Source organism: Ambystoma mexicanum, chromosome 13 (genome assembly GCF_040938575.1).
Source record: "Ambystoma mexicanum isolate Mex_15411 chromosome 13, UKY_AmexF1_1, whole genome shotgun sequence".
NCBI classification, from domain to species: domain Eukaryota; kingdom Metazoa; phylum Chordata; class Amphibia; order Caudata; family Ambystomatidae; genus Ambystoma; species Ambystoma mexicanum.
In genome coordinates this window covers 6,373,209-6,392,642 of record NC_090938.1, presented here as the reverse complement: position 1 = coordinate 6,392,642, position 19,434 = coordinate 6,373,209, and the positions used below count along the sequence as shown (strand labels likewise).

At 52.9% G+C, this 19,434-nt stretch overlaps 1 protein-coding gene across 2 annotated transcripts in view; it reads right to left on the bottom strand.

Moving 5' to 3' along the window:
- The window catches only part of EPS8L3 (EPS8 signaling adaptor L3), a 467,503-nt gene extending 451,032 nt beyond the window's left edge, over positions 1 to 16,471 (bottom strand). The window contains exon 1 of one of the 2 annotated variants that reach the window (XM_069632978.1): positions 16,368 to 16,471. The gene's annotated coding sequence lies outside the window, so the exon portion shown is untranslated. The remainder of the gene's footprint in view (positions 1 to 16,367) is intronic. The other variant, XM_069632979.1, reaches the window with a different exon arrangement.
- Between the last annotated feature and the right edge of the window lie 2,963 nt (positions 16,472 to 19,434).

Here is a 19,434-nt window from a genome sequence, read left to right as displayed (position 1 = left end):
TTTTAGATTTGGGTGACGCTGGCTCTCAGTTTCTGGGCGTTGGTATAGGGATTCAGGTCTAGCACTCAGTCCCTATGGTTTTAGATTTGGATAACACTGGCTCTCAGTTTCTGGGTGTTGATATAGGGATTCAGCTCTAGCACTCAGTCCCTATGGTTTTAGATTTGGGTGACGCTGGCTCTCAGTTTCTGGGCGTTGATATAGTAATTCAGGTCTAGCACTCAGTCCCTATGGTTTTAGATTTGGGTGACGCTGGCTCTCAGTTTCTGGGCATTGGTATAGGGATTCAGGTCTAGCACTCAGTCCCTATGGTTTTAGATTTGGTTGACGCTGGCTCTCAGTTTCTGGCTGTTGATATAGGGATTCAGGTCTAGCACTCAGTCCCTATGATTTTAGATTTGGGTGACGCTGGCTCTCAGTTTCTGGGCATTGGTATAGGGATTCAGATCTAGCACTCAGTCCCTATGGTTTTAGATTTGGGTGACGCTGGCTCTCAGTTTCTGGCTGTTGATATAGGGATTCAGGTCTAGCACTCAGTCCCTATGATTTTAGATTTAGGTGACGCTGGCTCTCGGTTTCTGGGCATTGGTATAGGGATTCATATCTAGCACTCAGTTACTATGGTTTTAGATTTGGGTGACGCTGGCTCTCAGTTTCTGGGCGTTGATATAGGGATTCAGGTCTAGCACTTAGTCCCTATGGTTTCAGATTTGGGTAATGCTGGCTCTCAGTTTCTGGTGTTTGGTAGAGGGGTTGTGGTCTAGCACTCAGTCCCTATGTGTTAAGGTTCAGGTGAAGCTGGCTCTCAGTTTCCTGGGCATTGATATATGGATTCAGGTCTAGCACTCAGTCCCTATGGTGTTAGATTTGGGTGACGCCGGCTTTCAGTTTCTGGGCGCTGATATAGGGATTCAGGTCTAGGACTCAGTCCCTATGATTTTAGATTTGCGTGACGCTGGATCTCAGTTTCTGGGTGTTGGTATAGGGATTCAGGTCTAGCACTCAGTTCCTTTGGTTTTAGATTTGGATGACGCTGGCTCTCAGTTTCTGGGAGTTGGTATAGGGATTCAGGTATAGCACTCAGTCTCTATGGTTTAAGATTTGGGTGACGCTGACTCTCAGTTTCTGGGGTTTGGTAGAGAGGTTGAGTTCTAGCAGTCAGTCCCTATGTGTTAAGGTGCAGGTGACGCTGGCTCTCCGTTTCTGGCCATTGATATAGGGATTCAGGTCTAGCACTCAGTCCCTATGGTTTTAGATTTGGGTGACGCTGGCTCTCAGTGTCTGAGCGTTGGTGCAGGGATTCAGGTCTAGCACTCAGTCCCTATGGTTTAAGATTTGGGTGGCGCTGGCTCTCAGTTTCTGGTGATTGGTAGAGGGGTTCAGGTCTAGCATATAGTCTTTATGGATTAAAATGAGAGTGATACTGGCTCTCAGTTTCTGGGCGTTGATATAAGGATTCAGGTCTAGCACTCAGTCCCTATGGCTTAAGATTTGGGTGACACTGGCTCTAAGTTTCTGGGATTTGGTAGAGGGATTGAGGTCTAGCAGTCAGTCCCTATGCGTTAAGGTTCAGGTGACACTGGCTCTCAGTTTCTGGGCATGGATATAGGGATTCAGGTCTAGCACTCAGTCCCTATGGTTTTAGATTTGCGTGACGCTGGCTCTCAATTTCTGGGCGTTGGTATAGGGATTCAGGTCTAGCACTCAGTCCCTATGGTTTTAGATTTGGGTGACACTGGCTCTCAGTTTCTGGGTGTTGGTATAGGGATTCAGGTCTAGCACTCAGTCCCTTTGGTTTTAGATTTGGATGACGCTGGCTCTCAGTTTCTGGGCGTTGGAATAGGGATTCAGGTATAGCACTCAGTCTCTATGGTTTGAGATTTGGGTGATGCTGACTCTCAGTTTCTGGGGTTTGGTAGAGAGGTTGAGGTCTAGCAGTCAGTCCCTATGATTTTAGATTTGGGTGACGCTGGATCTCAGTTTCTGGGTGTTTGTATAGGGATTCAGGTCTAGCACTCAGTCCCTATGGTTTTAGATTTGGGTTACCTGGCTCTCCGTTTCTGGGCGTTGGTATAGGGATTCAGGTCTAGCACTCAGTCCCTATGGTTTAAGATTTGGGTGGCGCTGGCTCTCAGTTTCTGGTGATTGGTAGAGGGGTTCAGGTCTAGCATATAGTCTTTATGGATTAAAATGAGAGTGATACTGGCTCTCAGTTTCTGGGCGTTGATATAGGGATTCAGGTCTAGCACTCAGTCCCTATGGCTTAAGATTTGGGTGACACTGGCTCTCAGTTTCTGGGGTTTGGTAGAGGGGTTGAGGTCTAGCAGTCAGTCCCTATGCGTTAAGGTTCAGGTGACACTGGCTCTCAGTTTCTGGGCATTGATATAGGGATTCAGGTCTAGCACTCAGTCCCTATGGTTTTAGATTTGGGTGACGCTGGCTCTCAGTTTCTGGGCGTTGGTATAGGGATTCAGGTCTAGCACTCAGTCCCTATGGTTTTAGATTTGGATAACACTGGCTCTCAGTTTCTGGGTGTTGATATAGGGATTCAGGTCTAGCACTCAGTCCCTATGATTTTAGATTTGGGTGACGCTGGCTCTCAGTTTCTGGGCATTGGTATAGCGATTCAGATCTAGCACTCAGTCCCTATGGTTTTAGATTTGGGTGACGCTGGCTCTCAGTTTCTGGCTGTTGATATAGGGATTCAGGTCTAGCACTCAGTCCCTATGATTTTAGATTTAGGTGACGCTGGCTCTCGGTTTCAGGGCATTGGTATAGGGATTCATATCTAGCACTCAGTCCCTATGGTTTCAGATTTGGGTAATGTTGGCTCTCAGTTTCTGGTGTTTGGTAGAGGGGTTGTGGTCTAGCACTCAGTCCCTATGTGTTAAGGTTCAGGTGAAGCTGGCTCTCAGTTTCCTGGGCATTGATATATGGATTCAGGTCTAGCACTCAGTCCCTATGGTTTTAGATTTGCGTGACGCTGGATCTCAGTTTCTGGGTGTTGGTATAGGGATTCAGGTCTAGCACTCAGTCCCTATGATTTTAGATTTGCGTGACGCTGGATCTCAGTTTCTGGGTGTTGGTATAGGGATTCAGGTCTAGCACTCAGTTCCTTTGGTTTTAGATTTGGATGACGCTGGCTCTCAGTTTCTGGGCGTTGGTATAGGGATTCAGGTATAGCACTCAGTCTCTATGGTTTGAGATTTGGGTGATGCTGACTCTCAGTTTCTGGGGTTTGGTAGAGAGGTTGAGGTCTAGCAGTCAGTCCCTATGATTTTAGATTTGGGTGACGCTGGATCTCAGTTTCTGGGTGTTTGTATAGGGATTCAGGTCTAGCACTCAGTCCCTATGGTTTTAGATTTGGGTTACCTGGCTCTCCGTTTCTGGGCGTTGGTATAGGGATTCAGGTCTAGCACTCAGTCCCTATGGTTTAAGATTTGGGTGGCGCTGGCTCTCAGTTTCTGGTGATTGGTAGAGGGGTTCAGGTCTAGCATATAGTCTTTATGGATTAAAATGAGAGTGATACTGGCTCTCAGTTTCTGGGCGTTGATATAGGGATTCAGGTCTAGGACTCAGTCCCTATGGCTTAAGATTTGGGTGACACTGGGTCTCAGTTTCTGGGGTTTGGTAGAGGGGTTGAGGTCTAGCAGTCAGTCCCTATGCGTTAAGGTTCAGGTGACACTGGCTCTCAGTTTCTGGGCATTGATATAGGGATTCAGGTCTAGCACTCAGTCCCTATGGTTTTAGATTTGGGTGACGCTGGCTCTCAGTTTCTGGGCGTTGGTATAGGGATTCAGGTCTAGCACTCAGTCCCTATGGTTTTAGATTTGGATAACACTGGCTCTCAGTTTCTGGGTGTTGATATAGGGATTCAGGTCTAGCACTCAGTCCCTATGATTTTAGATTTGGGTGACGCTGGCTCTCAGTTTCTGGGCATTGGTATAGCGATTCAGATCTAGCACTCAGTCCCTATGGTTTTAGATTTGGGTGACGCTGGCTCTCAGTTTCTGGCTGTTGATATAGGGATTCAGGTCTAGCACTCAGTCCCTATGATTTTAGATTTAGGTGACGCTGGCTCTCGGTTTCTGGGCATTGGTATAGGGATTCATATCTAGCACTCAGTTACTATGGTTTTAGATTTGGGTGACGCTGGCTCTCAGTTTCTGGGCATTGATATAGGGATTCAGGTCTAGCACTTAGTCCCTATGGTTTCAGATTTGGGTAATGCTGGCTCTCAGTTTCTGGTGTTTGGTAGAGGGGTTGTGGTCTAGCACTCAGTCCCTATGTGTTAAGGTTCAGGTGAAGCTGGCTCTCAGTTTCCTGGGCATTGATATATGGATTCAGGTCTAGCACTCAGTCCCTATGGTTTTAGATTTGCGTGACGCTGGATCTCAGTTTCTGGGTGTTGGTATAGGGATTCAGGTCTAGCACTCAGTCCCTATGATTTTAGATTTGCGTGACGCTGGATCTCAGTTTCTGGGTGTTGGTATAGGGATTCAGGTCTAGCACTCAGTTCCTTTGGTTTTAGATTTGGATGACGCTGGCTCTCAGTTTCTGGGCGTTGGTATAGGGATTCAGGTATAGCACTCAGTCTCTATGGTTTAAGATTTGGGTGACGCTGACTCTCAGTTTCTGGGGTTTGGTAGAGAGGTTGAGTTCTAGCAGTCAGTCCCTATGTGTTAAGGTGCAGGTGACGCTGGCTCTCCGTTTCTGGCCATTGATATAGGGATTCAGGTCTAGCACTCAGTCCCTATGGTTTTAGATTTGGGTGACGCTGGCTCTCAGTGTCTGAGCGTTGGTGCAGGGATTCAGGTCTAGCACTCAGTCCCTATGGTTTAAGATTTGGGTGGCGCTGGCTCTCAGTTTCTGGTGATTGGTAGAGGGGTTCAGGTCTAGCATATAGTCTTTATGGATTAAAATGAGAGTGATATTGGCTCTCAGTTTCTGGGCGTTGATATAAGGATTCAGGTCTAGCACTCAGTCCCTATGGCTTAAGATTTGGGTGACACTGGCTCTAAGTTTCTGGGGTTTGGTAGAGGGGTTGAGGTCTAGCAGTCAGTCCCTATGCGTTAAGGTTCAGGTGACACTGGCTCTCAGTTTCTGGGCATTGATATAGGGATTCAGGTCTAGCACTCAGTCCCTATGGTTTTACATTTGCGTGACACTGGCTCTCAATTTCTGGGCGTTGGTATAGGGATTCAGGTCTAGCACTCAATCCCTATGGTTTTAGATTTGGGTGACACTGGCTCTCAGTTTCTGGGTGTTGGTATAGGGATTCAGGCCTAGCACTCAGTCCCTTTGGTTTTAGATTTGGATGATCCTGGCTCTCAGTTTCTGGGCTTTGGTATAGGGATTCAGGTATAGCACTCAATCTATATGGTTTGAGATTTGGGTGACGCTGACTCTCAGTTTCTGGGGTTTGGTAGAGAGGTTGAGGTCTAGCAGTCAGTCCCTATGTGTTAAGGTGCAGGTGACGCTGGCTCTCCGTTTCTGGCCATTGATATAGGGATTCAGATCTAGCACTCAGTCCCTATGGTTTTAGATTTGGGTGACGCTGGCTCTCAGTGTCTGAGGGTTGGTTCAGGGATTCAGGTCTAGCACTCAGTCCCTATGGTTTAAGATTTGGGTGGCGCTGGGTCTCAGTTTCTGGTGATTGGTAGAGGGGTTCAGGTCTGGCATATAGTCTTTATGGATTAAAATGAGAGTGATACTGGCTCTCAGTTTCTGGGCGTTGATATAGGGATTCAGGTCTAGCACTCAGTCCCTATGCGTTAAGGTTCAGGTGACACTGGCTCTCAGTTTCTGGGCATTGATATAGGGATTCAGGTCTAGCACTCAGTCCCTATGGTTTTAGATTTGGGTGACGCTGGCTCTCAGTTTCTGGGCGTTGATATAGTAATTCAGGTCTAGAACTCAGTCCCTATGGTTTTAGATTTGAGTGACGCTGGCTCTCAGTTTCTGGGCGTTGGTATAGGGATTCAGGTCTAGCACTCAGTCCCTATGGTTTTAGATTTGGGTTACCTGGCTCTCCGTTTCTGGGCGTTGGTATAGGGATTCAGGTCTAGCACTCAGTGCCTTTGGTTTTAGATTTGGGTGACGCTGGCTCTCAGTTTCTGGCTGTTGATATAGGGATTCAGGTCTAGCACTCAGTCCCTATGATTTTAGATTTGGGTGACGCTGGCTCTCAGTTTCTGGGCATTGGTATACGGATTCAGATCTAGCACTCAGTCCCTATGGTTTTAGATTTGGGTGACGCTGGCTCTCAGTTTCTGGCTGTTGATATAGGGATTCAGGTCTAGCACTCAGTCCCTATGATTTTAGATTTAGGTGACGCTGGCTCTCGGTTTCTGGGCATTGGTATAGGGATTCAGATTTAGCACTCAGTCCCTATGGTTTTAGATTTGGGTGACGCTGGCTCTCAGTTTCTGGGCGTTGATATAGGGATTCAGGTCTAGCACTCAGTCCCTATGGTTTCAGATTTGGGTAATGCTGGCTCTCAGTTTCTGGTGTTTGGTAGAGGGGCTGTGGTCTAGCACTCAGTCCCTATGTGTTAAGGTTCAGGTGAAGCTGGCTCTAGTTTCCTGGGCGTTGATATATGGATTCAGGTCTAGCACTCAGTCCCTATGGTTTTAGATTTGGGTGACGCTGGCTCTCAGTTTCTGGGCATTGATATAGGGATTCAGGTCTAGCACTCAGTCCCTATGATTTTAGATTTGCGTGACGCTGGATCTCAGTTTCTGGGTGTTGGTATAGGGATTCAGGTCTAGCACTCAGTTCCTTTGGTTTTAGTTTGGATGACGCTGGCTCTCAGTTTCTGGGCGTTGGTATAGGGATTCAGGTATAGCACTCAGTCTCTATGGTTTAAGATTTGGGTGACGCTGACTCTCAGTTTCTGGGATTTGGTAGAGAGGTTGAGTTCTAGCAGTCAGCCCCTATGTGTTAAGGTGCAGGTGACGCTGGCTCTCCGTTTCTGGCCATTGATATAGGGATTCAGGTCTAGCACTCAGTCCCTATGGTTTTAGATTTGGGTGACGCTGGCACTCACTGTCTGAGGGTTGGTGCAGGGATTCAGGTCTAGCACTCAGTCCCTATGGTTTAAGATTTGGGTGGCGCTGGCTCTCAGTTTCTGGTGATTGGTAGAGGGGTTCAGGTCTAGCATATAGTCTTTATGGATTAAAATGAGAGTGATACTGGCTCTCAGTTTCTGGGCGTTGATATAAGGATTCAGGTCTAGCACTCAGTCCCTATGGCTTAAGATTTGGGTGACACTGGCTCTAGGTTTCTGGGGTTTGGTAGAGGGGTTGAGGTCTAGCAGTCAGTCCCTATGCGTTAAGGTTCAGGTGACACTGGCTCTCAGTTTCTGGGCATTGATATAGGGATTCAGGTCTAGCACTCAGTCCCTATGGTTTTAGATTTGGGTGACGCTGGCACTCAGTTTCTGGGCGTTGATATAGGAATTCAGGTCTAGCACTCAGTCCCTATGGTTTTAGATTTGGGTGACACTGGCACTCAGTTTCTGGGGTTTGGAAGAGGGGTGGAAGTCTAGCCCTCAGTCACTATAAGTTAAGATTTGGGTGACGCTGGCTCTCAGTTTCTGGGCGTTGGTATACAGGTTCAGGTGTAGCTTACAGTTCCTATCGACTAATTCAGAGTAAAGCTGTATCTCAGTTTCTTGGGTTTGGTACAGGGGCTTAGGTCTTGCACTCAGTCCCTATGTGTTAAGATTTGGTGTATAATGGCTCTCAGTTGCGGAGGGTTGGCATAGGGATTCAGGTCTAGCGCTCAGTCACCAGAGGTTAAGATTTGGGTGACGCTGGCTCTCAATTTCTGGGTGTTGGTATAGGGGTTCAGGTGTAGCACACAGTTCCTATCGACTAATTCAGAGTAAAGCCGTATCTCAGTTTCTTGGGGTTGGTACAGGGGTTCAGGTCTTGCACTCAGTCCCTATGTGTTAAGATTTGGTGTATACTGGCACTCAGTTACGGGGGGGGTTGGCATAGCGATTCAGGTCTAGCGCTCAGTCCCTATGGTTTAAGATTTGGTGTATAATGGCTCTCGGTTACAGGGGGTTGGCATCGGGATTCAGGTCTAGCGCTCAGTCCCTATGGTTTACGATTTGGTGTATACTGGTTCTCAGTTACAGGGCGTTGGCATAGGGATTCAGGACTTGCACGCAGTCCCTATGTGTTAAGATTTGGTGCATACTGGCTCTCAGTTACGGGGGGTTGGCATAGGGATTCAGGTTTAGCGCTCAGTCCCTATGGTTTAAGATTTGGTGTATAATGGCTCTCAGTTACGGGGGGTTGGCATCGGGATTCAGGTCTAGCGCTCAGTCCCTATGGTTTAAGATTTGGTGTATACTGGCTCTCAGTTACAGGGCGTTGGCATAGGGATTCAGGTCTTGCATGCAGTTCCTATGTGTTAAGATTTGGTGCATACTGGCTCTCAGTTACAGGGCGTTGGCATAGGGATTCAGTTCTAGCGCTCAGTCCCTATGGTTTAAGATTTGGTGTATACTGGCTCTCAGTTACGGCGTGTTGGCATTGGGATTCAGGTCTAGCGCTCAGTCCCTATGGTTTAAGATTTGGTGTATACTGGCTCTCAGTTACAGGGCGTTGGCATAGGGATTCAGGTCTTGCACGCAGTCCCTATGTGTTAAGATTTGGTGCATACTGGCTCTCAGTTACGGGGGGCTGGCATAGGGATTCAGTTCTAGCGCTCAGTCCCTATGGTTTAAGATTTGGTGTATAATGGCTCTCAGTTAAGGGGGGTTGGCATCGGGATTCAGTTCTAGCGCTCAGTCCCTATGGTTTAAGATGTGCGTGATGCTGGTTCTTGGTTTCTGGTGGTTGGTACAGGTTCTCAGGCCTAGCTCTCAGTACATATGATATGATATGATATTTTATTTATAGCGTGTCCATACACAAGTGTTTCAAAGCGCGAGGAGGCAGGGGGGAAAAGGGGGACAAGATAACAATCTTACTAGGCCCAGTGACATTGAGATTGCGCAAGTGCAGGGGAGAGGAAGGGGGAAAAGTGCTGAGGGAAGGGAAGGTGGAGAAGTGCAGGACATAGGATCATAACACAAGAAACAAGAAGAGCATCCAACAGGTGGCAGTGCAAGCTTAAGGGCAGAACGACAAGTGATGGATAGTACAGGTAGGGGGACGGTAGGGTTACAGATACAGCCCCAAGTGCAGGGTTGGCAGGAGGCAGTACAGGTGTGCAGCTGGGAGGGCAGGGACCTGGACACATGGTTCAGAGGGTAGCCAGATGACCAGTGCAGTATCAGACAGGATATCAGCAGGGAAGAGGAAGAGAGCAGGCAGAAGCAAAGAGGAAAGTCTTGAGCTGCTTCCGGAACCGTAGGTGATTCTGCTCAAGTTTCAGAGAGGCAGGGAGGCTGTTCCAGGGGGAGGCACCCACAGCAGAGAGAGCTCTGCCTCCAGCTTGTTTTGTGGAAAAACACCTGATCCTCAAGGAGTTGGAGGAGCGAAGGGCTCGAGTAGGAAGATACTACAGGAGAGAAATCTGGAGATATTGAGGTCCCAGGCCCCAGAAGGCTTGTGGATGATGCAGAGGGTCTTGAACTTGATCCTTGCAGCCACTGGGAGCCAATGGAGAGATGTCAGTGCTGGAGAGAAACGATCCCTGGCTTGAGGCCAAGGACAAGTACTGCAGTCCTGTTCTGAATGAGTTGCAAAAGGTGGAGAGTAGAGGCAGGCAGATTTAAAAAGAGGCTATTACAATAGTCATGACTAGGGCTAGGGCTCTAGAAACAGTGAGCTTCTGGGCGAAGGAGGGGAGAGGGAGAATACCCCTGAGGAGGTAAAGTAGATAGTTAGACTTCTTACAGATGTCGGAGATGTGAGGAGAGAAGGAGAGAGTGGAGTCGAAAAACAACCCAGAGGTGCTTAGCCTGGCAGGTGGGAGCAGGGGAGGGCCAAGGGGGGCTGGCAAGAGAGTGAGGGTAAATGAGGGTGCTAGTTTGCCAATGAGGAGGATCTCTGTCTTGCTGGCATCAGGCAGAGATCATTGGTGGTGCACCACTTTTGGATTGCAGAGACAGTCTCGATGAGAGAAGGAGAAGAGGCAGCAGTGGGAGCCTGAAAGGCGAGCTTGGTGTCATCTGCATAGCATTGGAGGTTGGTGCAGAGAGCAGCAATGCGGTGGGTGAGAGGTGCCAGGTATTGGTTGAACAACCAGGGAGAGAGGTTAGACCCCTGGGGAACACAGCAGGTAGAGAGAGAGATAGAGGAGAGGAAGGACACATGTTGGACCTGGGAGGGTCTATCAGAGAGGAAAGAGCTTAACCAGGACAGAGCCTGGTCAGCGATCCCCATATTATCACAGAGCCAGTTGAGCAGGATACATGGTTGACTGTGTCAAAGGTAGAGGAGAGATCGAGTAGGACGAGGACAGAGGGGAGATTAGAGTCCAGGTTGGAGAGCAAGTCTTCATGGATGTTCAGGAGAGCAGTTTCCGTGCTTCTGGCTGCTCTGAAACCAGATTGATGGTCATAGAGACAGCCAACAGATTCAGTGTGAAGAATAAGCTGGGAGATGGACAGCTTTTCCAGGAGTTTGCCCAGGAAGGGAGTGATAGAGATTGGGCGATAATTAGCGGGAAGGAAGGGGTCGAATGAGGGCTTCTTGAGAAGAGGGTGAACAAGAGTGCTTCAGGGGGGAGGCGTAGGTACTGGAGGCGAAGGAGTGGTTGCAGACGTTAGCCAAGTCAGGGGCAACGGTGTCAATTGTGGTCCTTGATGGTTTTGAAAGAACAGAGCAAAAACTGTTTGGATGGGTTTTTCATAGATCAGACTTGTCTAGATATCTCATCAGGGGAGAAGAGAGGAAAGGCAGCGAAGGGAGGGGGTGGGCGCAGTTGGGCTGGGGGGAGAAGAGAGAAGTGGGAGGCCATGCAGAGGTCTTGGGAGGGGACAGGAGAGGTAGAGACTGTGGCAAGATTGGTCAGCTCCTTGCAGATTTTAAAGAGTTAGGCAGAGTTGTTAGATGCCGCAGAAACGCGGGCTTGGATGTTGGATTTCTTCTTGGTAAGGACAGAGAGTCGGTACTGCCTTTAAAGCAGCCTGCCGTCAGTTTGTCAGAGGGTGTACATGAAGCCCACCATTTCCTCTCAGCCACCCTACAATTGTGTTTAAGGGTGCCGAGGTCAGAGTCGTACCAGGAGTTGCACTTGATTTCTGGCTTCATGCGGATCCTCATAACAGGGGCAAATAAATCGAGAGTATTAGAGATAGCAGAGTGGAGTGTGGAAAGGACTGTGACCGGGTGTGTGTCAGACAGAGGTGCAGGAGGGGGGGAGAAGGATACGGCTAATGCCTCAGCTGACACACGCTTCATGGGTTGAATGACTGAGAAGGTGGGTGGCAGTGTGGGGGTAGGCATGGCCTGAGGGGTCAAGAGAGATGGGAGGAGAGGAGAAAGTGGTCACTCCAGGAGAGAGGAGTGGAGTTGTGAGAGAGTTAGAGAGGGGGAGGTCTGAGGAGATCATAACATCAAGAGTATGCCCTGCAGAATATGTCGGGCCAGAGGGAAGATTAGAGAGAGGGAGTTCAAAGGTCATGGAAGAGTCCTGTGGCGGGACAAGAAGCATCCAGGTGGATGTTGAATTGGGAGTTGAGTGGTAGAAGCCAGGAGGGAGGAAGAGAGGTCCATCCACTCGGAGAAGAAGGAGGAGATCGGATCAGGTGGCCGGTAGATAGTGGCAACTGTGAGAGAGTGGCCAGGAGAGAGAGATAATCTACGGGCCAGGCATTCGATGGAGGAGCAGGTCTGCGTAGTAATGATAGAGGCAGGGATCCACTCTGCGAAGATCAAGGCTACACCCCCACCGGACCGGATGGATCTGGGCGTGGAGAGGATCTTATAGCCATCAGGGAGGAGAGTGTCAAAGCTTGTGACAGACCTGGCCATGAACCATGTTTTGATGAGACCAAGGACATCAAGGTCAAGTTCTTCAAGGAGGCATCAGATGTCGGAGGAATGTTTGACAGCTGAACAAGAGTTCAGAGTGGCGAAATGGAGAAGGTTGCCATCCTTGAAAGACTTCCGGGGAGGGGTACGAATCAGAGGTACTCCCTGTGGAGGTGTAGAAGGAGCACAAAGGAGAGCAGAGGAGGTAGGAGGAGAGAGTAGGTAGCCAAGGAGGAGGGAGGCACCAAAGTAGTGACAGAGAGAAGAGGCAAAGGAACCGAGGAAGGTAGAGAGGGGACAGCAGTGGAGTCAAGGAAATTGATAAGGTGTGGGAAGCATCGATCAAAGAGGAGGAGGTTGGTCTGAGGCCCTTGGATCAAGACAGTGCCATTGAGGTAGACATTTATGATGATCTTAGACGAGAGGAAGGAAGCCAGGAGGGCCTCCCACCTTGTGCCACCATTAATGAGAAAGGAGGAGTAAGGAGAGAGAAAAGGGACCATATGAGGAGTCCATAGGTCTGGCGAAGTAACAACAAAGAAGATGTCGGTGACAGTCTGCCTGGGGGAAGCGCTGGTGTAGGTGTCAGCAATGGGGAGGCCCAGGTTTTTGAACTTGGGTTAGTATTCGAGTGATCACGGCTCTCAGTTTCTGTGTGTTGGTATAGGTGTAGCCGTAAGCCCCTATGTGTTAAGATTTGGGTGAAGCTGGCTCTTACTTTCTGGGGGTTGGCATAGGGGTTCACGTCTATCCGTCAGCCCTATGTTCTGGTTCTTTTCTCCTGGGGGTTACTGTTCAGGGGCTCAGATCCAGTCCTTGGCTACTGGGGCTTAGCATTCAGGGACTCCTGTCTGGTCTGTAGCTCATGGGGGCTAGTGTTCAGGGGTTCAGGTCTGGTCCTTGGCTCCTGCACGTTAGTGTTGAGGGGCTGCGGTCTGGTCCTTGGCTCCACTGGGTAAGTGTTCAGGAGCTCAGGTCTGGTCATTGGCTCCTGGGGGTCAGTGCTCAGGGGCTCATGTCTGGTCCTTGGCTCCTGGGGGTTAGTGTTCAGGGGCTCAGGGCTGGTTCTTGGCTCCTAGGGGTAAGTGTTCAGTGGCTCAGGTCCCATCCTTGGCTCCTGGGGGTTACTGTTCAGGGGCTTGGGTCCAGGCCTTGGCTCCTGGTGGTTAGTGTTTAGGGACTCCTGTCTGGTCTGTGGCTCCTGGGGGTTAGTGTTCAGGGGTTCAGGTCTGGTCCTTGGTCCCTGGAGGTTAGTGTTCAGGGGCTCAGGTCTGCCCCATGGCTCCTGGGGGTTAGTGTTCAGGGCCTCAGCTTCAGTCCTTGGCTCCTGGGGGATACTGCTCAGGGGCTCAGGGCTGGTTCTTGGCTCCTAGGGGTAAGTGTTCAGGGGCTCAGGTCCCGTCCTTGACTCCTGGGGGTTACTGTTCAGGGGCTCGGGTCCTGTCCTTGGCTCCTGGTGGTTACTGTTTAGGGACTCCTGTGTGGTCTGTGGCTCCTGGGGGTTAGTGTTCAGGGTTTCAGGTTTGGCCCTTGGTCCCTGGGGGTTAGTGTTCAGGGGCTCAGGTCTGGTCCTTGTCTCCTGGGGGTTAGTGTTCAGGGGTTCAGCTCAGGTCCTTGGCCCCTGCGCATTAGTGTTCAGGTGCTCCGTTCTGGCCTTTGGCTCCTGGGGGTTAGTGTTCAGTGGCTGAGGTCTGGTCCTTGGCCCCTGCGCCTTAGTGTTCAGGGGCTCCGGTCTGGTCTTTGGCTCCTGTGGGTTAGTGTTTAGGGGTTCCGGTCTGGTCCTTGGCTCCTGGGAGTAAGTGTTTAGGGGCTCAGGTTCAGTCCATGGCCCATGGGGGTTAGTGTTCAGTGGCTGAGGTCTGGTCTTTGGCTCCTGGAGGTCAGTGCTCAGGGGTTTAGGCCTGGTTGTTTGCTCCTGGGGGTTAGTTTTCAGGCGCTCAGCTCTGGTCCGTGGCTCCTGGGGGTTAGTGCTCAGGGGCTCTGCTCTAGTCCTTGGCTCCTGGGGGTTAGTGCACAAAGGTTCAGCTCTGGTCCTTGGCTCCTGGGGGTTAGTGTTCTTGGGTTCAGCTCTGGTCCTTGGCCCATGGGGGTTAGTGCTCAGGGGCTCAGGTCTGATCCTTGGCTCCTGGAGGTTAGTGCTCAGGGGCTCAGTTCTGGTCCTTGGCTCCTGGGGGTTAGTGTTCAGGGGTTCAGCTCTGGTCCTTGGCTCCTGGGAGTTAGTGCTCAGGTGCTCAGGTCTGATCATTGGCTCATGGGGGTTAGTGCTCAGGGGCTCAGTTCTGGTCCTTGGCTCCAGGGGATTAGTGTTCAGGGGGTCAGGTGGTCCGTGGCTCCTGGGGTTAGTGTTCAGGGGGTCAGGTGGCCCATGGCTCCTGGGGGTTAGTGTTCATGGCCTCAGGTCTGGTCCTTGTTTCCTGGGGGTTAGTGCTCAGGGGCTCAGGTCAGGTCCTTGGCTCCCTGGGGTTAGTGCTCAGGGGCTCAGGACTGGTCCGTGGATCCTGGGGGTTAGTGTTCAGGGGCTCAGGTCTGGTCCTTGGCTCTCTGGGGTTAGTGCTCAGGGGCTCAGTCCCGGCCCTTGGTGCCTGGGGGTTAGTGTTCATGGGCTCAGGTCTGGTCCTTGTTTCCTGGGGGTTAGTGCTCAGGGGCTCAGGTCAGGTCCTTGGCTCCCTGAGGTTAGTGCTCAGGGGCTCAGGTCTGGTCAGTGGATCCTGGGGGTTAGTGTTCAGGGGGTCAGGTGGTCCGTGGCTCCTGGGGATTAGTGCTCAGGGGCTCAATTCTGGTCCGTGGCTCCTGGGGATTAGTGTTCAGGGGGTCAGGTGGTCCGTGGCTCCTGGGGTTAGTGTTCAGGGGGTCAGGTGGCCCGTGGCTCCTGGGGGTTAGTGTTCATGGCCTCAGGTCTGGTCCTTGTTTCCTGGGGGTTAGTGCTCAGGGGCTCAGGTCAGGTCCTTGGCTCCCTGGGGTTAGTGCTCAGGGGCTCAGGTCTGGTCCGTGGATCCTGGGGGTTAGTGTTCAGGGGCTCAGGTCTGGTCCTTGGCTCCCTGGGGTTAGTGCTCAGGGGCTCAGTCCCGGCCCTTGGTGCCTGGGGGTTAGTGTTCATGGGCTCAGGTCTGGTCCTTGTTTCCTGGGGGTTAGTGCTCAGGGGCTCAGGTCAGTCCTTGGCTCCCTGGGGTTAGTGCTCAGGGGCTCGGGTCTGGTCCGTGGATCCTGGGGGTTAGTGTTCATGGGCTCAGTTCTGGTCCGTGGTTCCAGAGGGTTAGTGCTCAGGGGCTCAGGTCTGGTCCTTGGCTCCCTGGGGTTAGTGCTCAGGGGCTCAGTCCCGGCCCTTGGTGCCTGGGGGTTAGTGTTCATGGGCTCAGGTCTGGTCCTTGTTTCCTGGGGGTTAGTGCTCAGGGGCTCAGGTCAGGTCCTTGGCTCCCTGGGGTTAGTGCTCAGGGGCTCAGGTCTGGTCCGTGGATCCTGGGGATTAGTGCTCAGGGGCTCAATTCTGGTCCGTGGCTCCTGGGGATTAGTGTTCAGGGGCTCAGGTCAGGTCCTTGGCTCCCTGGGGTTAGTGCTCAGGGGCCCATGTCTGGTCCTTGTTTCCTGGGGGTTAGTGCTCAGGGGCTCAGGTCAGGTCCTTGGCTCCCTGGGGTTAGTGCTCAGGGGCCCAGGTCTGGTCCATGGATCCTGGGGGTTAGTGCTCAGGGGCTCAGGTCTGGTCCTTGGCTCCCTGGGGTTAGTGCTCAGGGGCTCAGTTCGGGCCCATGGTACCTGGGGGTTAGTGTTCATGGGCTCAGTTCTGGTCCGTGGTTCCTGGGGGTTAGTGCTCAGGGGCTCAGGTCTGGCCCGTGGCTCCTGGGGGTTAGTGTTCAGGGCCTCAGGTCTGGTCCTTGTTTCCTGGGGGTTAGTGCTCAGGGGCTCAGTTCCGGCCCATGGTACCTGGGGGTTAGTGTTCATGGGCTCAGGTCTGGTCCTTGTTTCCTGGGGGTTAGTGCTCAGGGGCTCAGGTCAGGTCCTTGGCTCCCTGGGGTTAGTGCTCAGGGGCTCAGGTCTGGTCCGTGGATCCTGGGGGTTAGTGTTCAGGGGCTCAGGTCTGGTCCTTGGCTCCCTGGGGTTAGTGCTCAGGGGCTCAGTTCCGGCCCTTGGTACCTGGGGGTTAGTGTTCAGGGGCCCAGGTCTGGTCCCAAGCTCCTTGTAGGGGAGTGTAGGGCGTTGACGGGCAGAGTCCAGCGCATCACTCCGGAGGGGCCTGGGGAGGGGGCACCAGTTGAGGATCTTAACCTGCCCCTCACTCCCTTGCAGGCACAGGGCAGGCCGTGATGTGCAGGGGCTGGTTCGTAGCTCCTCTGGGAGTTTAGTATGTGGGGTGGGGCCTGGTGCCCAGTGCCTGTGATGGGTGGAGGGGAAGGGATCGGCTTGAAGGCCCGGGTAGGGGTGCCGGCTGCTCACCTGAGTCCGCCCTGCGAGTGATCCCCGGATTCTCGTGCTCACCCGGTCCTCTTCCTCCTAGAAGTGCAGGGCACAGGGAGGTGGGTGTTCAAGTGAAAGACGAAAGCTCCAAAGTCCACCAATGACGAACGCGTCCGCGGACTTGGTGCCAGGGCGCCGCTAGGGCTGGAGGGAACTCGGGCGGGCGTACCCCGGGGCAGGTTCCGGGTAGATTGGACCTCGGTCGGGTATTTATGAGCCCTCCGCTGTTATCTCGCGTTAGAGCTCACGAGATGCCCGCAGCCCTGGGCCACCTTCGACGAGTCCCTGGATGCACGTCACACACACAGCGATGGTGTTGTCACCTGTGTGTGGCCACCCTAGGCAACCATCGATTTAGGAGTGGAGGAGACGTGTGCGGTCCCTTAGAAGCAGTGATGACAAACCATGCCCTTCACCTGTAGCAACTCCCCCAGCACCGAGCGAAACTCCCAGCTCTGCTGATGCGCCTCAATCCTGACCCGCAGCATCATCCCAGCACCGAGCCAAACTCCCAGCTCTGCTGATGCGCCTCAATCCTGACCCGCAGCATCATCCCAGCACCGAGCCAAACTCCCAGCTCTGCTGATGCGCCTCATTCCTGACCCGCAGCATCATCCCAGCACCGAGCCAAACTCCCAGCTCTGCTGATGCGCCTCAATCCTGACCCGCTGCATCATCCCAGCACCGAGCCAAACTCTGCTGATGCGCTCAATCCTGACCCGCAGCATCATCCCAGCACCGAGCGAAACTCCCAGCTCTGCTGATGCGCTCAATCCTGACCCGCAGCATCATCCCAGCACCGAGCGAAACTCCCAGCTCTGCTGATGCGCTCAATCCTGACCCGCAGCATCATCCCAGCACCGAGCCAAACTCCCAGCTCTGCTGATGCGCCTCAATCCTGACCCGCAGCATCATCCCAGCACCGAGCCAAACTCCCAGCTCTGCTGATGCGCCTCAATCCTGACCCGCTGCATCATCCCAGCACCGAGCCAAAATCCCAGCTCTGCTGATGAGCCTCATTCCTGACCCGCAGCATCATCCCAGCACCGAGCCAAACTCCCAGCTCTGCTGATGAGCCTCATTCCTGACCCGCAGCATCATCCCAGCACCGAGCCAAACTCCCAGCTCTGCTGATGCGCCTCAATCCTGACCCGCTGCATCATCCCAGCACCGAGCCAAACTCCCAGCTCTGCTGATGCGCCTCAATCCTGACCCGCAGCATCATCCCAGCACCGAGCCAAACTCCCAGCTCTGCTGATGCGCCTCATTCCTGACCCGCAGCATCATCCCAGCACCGAGCCAAACTCCCAGCTCTGCTGATGCGCCTCATTCCTGACCCGCAGCATCATCCCAGCACCGAGCCAAACTCCCAGCTCTGCTGATGCGCCTCATTCCTGACCCGCAGCATCATCCCAGCACCGAGCCAAACTCCCAGCTCTGCTGATGCGCCTCATTCCTGACCCGCAGCATCATCCCAGCACCGAGCCAAACTCCCAGCTCTGCTGATGCGCCTCAATCCTGACCCGCTGCATCATCCCAGCACCGAGCCAAACTCCCAGCTCTGCTGATGCGCCTCATTCCTGACCCGCTGCATCATCCCAGCACCGAGCCAAACTCCCAGCTCTGCTGATGCGCCTCAATCCTGACCCGCAGCATCATTCCAGCACCGAGCCAAACTCCCAGCTCTGCTGATGCGCCTCATTCCTGACCCGCAGCATCATCCCAGCACCGAGCCAAACTCCCAGCTCTGCTGATGCGCCTCAATCCTGACCCGCTGCATCATCCCAGCACCGAGCCAAACTCCCAGCTCTGCTGATGCGCCTCAATCCTGACCCGCTGCATCATCCCAGCACCGAGCCAAACTCCCAGCCCTGCTGATGCGCCTCAATCCTGACCCGCAGCATCATCCCAGCACCGAGCCAAACTCCCAGCTCTGCTGATGCGCCTCATTCCTGACCCGCAGCATCATCCCAGCACCGAGCCAAACTCCCAGCTCCCAAACTCCCAGCTCTGCTGATGCACCTCAATCCTGACCCGCTGCATCATCCCAGCACCGAGCCAAACTCCCAGCTTTGCGGATGCTCCTCAATCCTGACCCGCAGCATCATCCCAGCACCGAGCCAGGATTGAGGAGCATCAGCAAAGCTGGGAGTTTGGCTCGGTGCTGGGATGATGCAGCGGGTCAGGATCATCCCAGCACCGAGCCAAACTCCCAGCTCTGCTGATGCGCCTCATTCCTGACCCGCAGCACCGAGCCAAACTCCCAGCTCTGCTGATGCGCCTCATTCCTGACCCGCAGCATCATCCCAGCACCGAGCCAAACTCCCAGCTCTGCTGATGCACCTCTATCCTGACCCGCAGCATCATCCCAGCACCGAGCGAAAATCCCAGCTCTGCTGATGCACCTCAATCCTGACCCGCAGCATCATCCTAGCACCGAGCCAAACTCCCAGCCCTGCTGATGCACCTCAATCCTGACCCGCAGCATCATCCCAGCACCGAGCCAAACTCCCAGCCCTGCTGATGCACCTCAATCCTGACCGGCAGCACCATCCCAGTACTGAGCCAAACTTCCAGCTCTACAAATGCACCTCAATCCTGACTTCGAGCACCATTATCCCAGAACTGAGCCAAACTCCCAGCTCTACAAATGCACCTCAATCCTGACACCGAGCACCATTATCCCAGAACTGAGCCAAGCTCCCAGCTCTACAAATGCACCTCAATCCTGACCCGCTGCATCATCCCAGCACTGAGCCAAACTCCCAGCTCTACAAATGCACCTCAATCCTGACTTCGAGCACCATTATCCCAGAACTGAGCCAAACTCCCAGCTCTACAAATGCACCTCAATCCTGACTTCGAGCACCATTATCCCAGAACTGAGCCAAGCTCCCAGCTCTACAGATGCACCTCAATCCTGACCCGCAGCATCATCCCAGCACTGAGCCAAACTCCCAGCCCTGCTGATGCACCTCAATCCTGACCCGCAGCATCATCCCAGCACCGAGCCAAACTCCCAGCTCTGCTGATGCACCTCAATCCT